We start from the raw sequence: 996 nt of genomic DNA on the forward strand, positions 1-996 counted from the left end.
AATAGAGAAGCAGGAGATGAAAAAGCAAAAAATAAACGGCAAGTAATTTTTAAAAGATTAAGAATCCTTGTTCTGCATGAAACAGACACCATAAAGAGAGAAGATTAAATTCAGCATTAAAACACGCCACAAATCCTTAAGAAGGTTTGAAAAATTAGCCACATTTTGTCAACATAAAGAAACCAAGTATTGTGACAATTTGACTGTGAAAGACACACCTGCAGCCATCAGAGCTCAAAGCAGATATTTGCGATGAAAGAATACTCTTGTCAAGCTTGTGCTCACGAAACTTTATGGCAACAAATGCAGTAATTTTATAAGGAATCTGATGAGGCTGTTCAGCTCACCTGCAGAGCAGATCCAATTTAGGAAACTCTCGCATTCATAAATAATAGAGGAATCAAAATATAACAATTTTTACAACTTTTCCTCTACAGTTGGCAGAGCCATCTCCTCGTCTACAGTAAAAAATAACTTGGATGAAAGTTGACTAACAGTGATCACCTTTTGAACATTAGTGTATGTTGGGAAGATTTATATGAAGATCAGACTGGAGGAGGAAACTTTGGAGGAGAAGCTTGGAGATCTAAAAGACTGAAGACTTTGTCAGGGATTTCAAAGGGAAATGTTGTGAATCCAGTCTGCCTACGTAGTTCACCACAACAGAGAATGGCTGAGAGTGACAAATAATTATTCAAAAGGAAAAAAATTATAGGAGCATTTAGGTAGATGGAGCAATATTTGTTACAGTTCTGACCAGCATTGCTGAGTCCGGGTGCATGAATATACACCCGGACTCGGTGTATATTTAATAACAATATTTGTAAATCACAGTAGCATGAATGGAAGCAGCTGAAAGTCTCACTTTTTTCATATAATCAGTCTGTTAATCTGCTGTACACCATTGCAACTATAAACATTATTTCAAAGACACCCTTTAGCATATTCCTTATTTGACAAAAGTCTTTCTTCAGTTAGTTTTTCTATATATATATA

This window comes from Poecilia latipinna, unplaced genomic scaffold (genome assembly GCF_001443285.1).
Source record: "Poecilia latipinna isolate Pla-1442-1.1 unplaced genomic scaffold, P_latipinna-1.0 Scaffold1222, whole genome shotgun sequence".
NCBI lineage: Eukaryota > Metazoa > Chordata > Actinopteri > Cyprinodontiformes > Poeciliidae > Poecilia > Poecilia latipinna.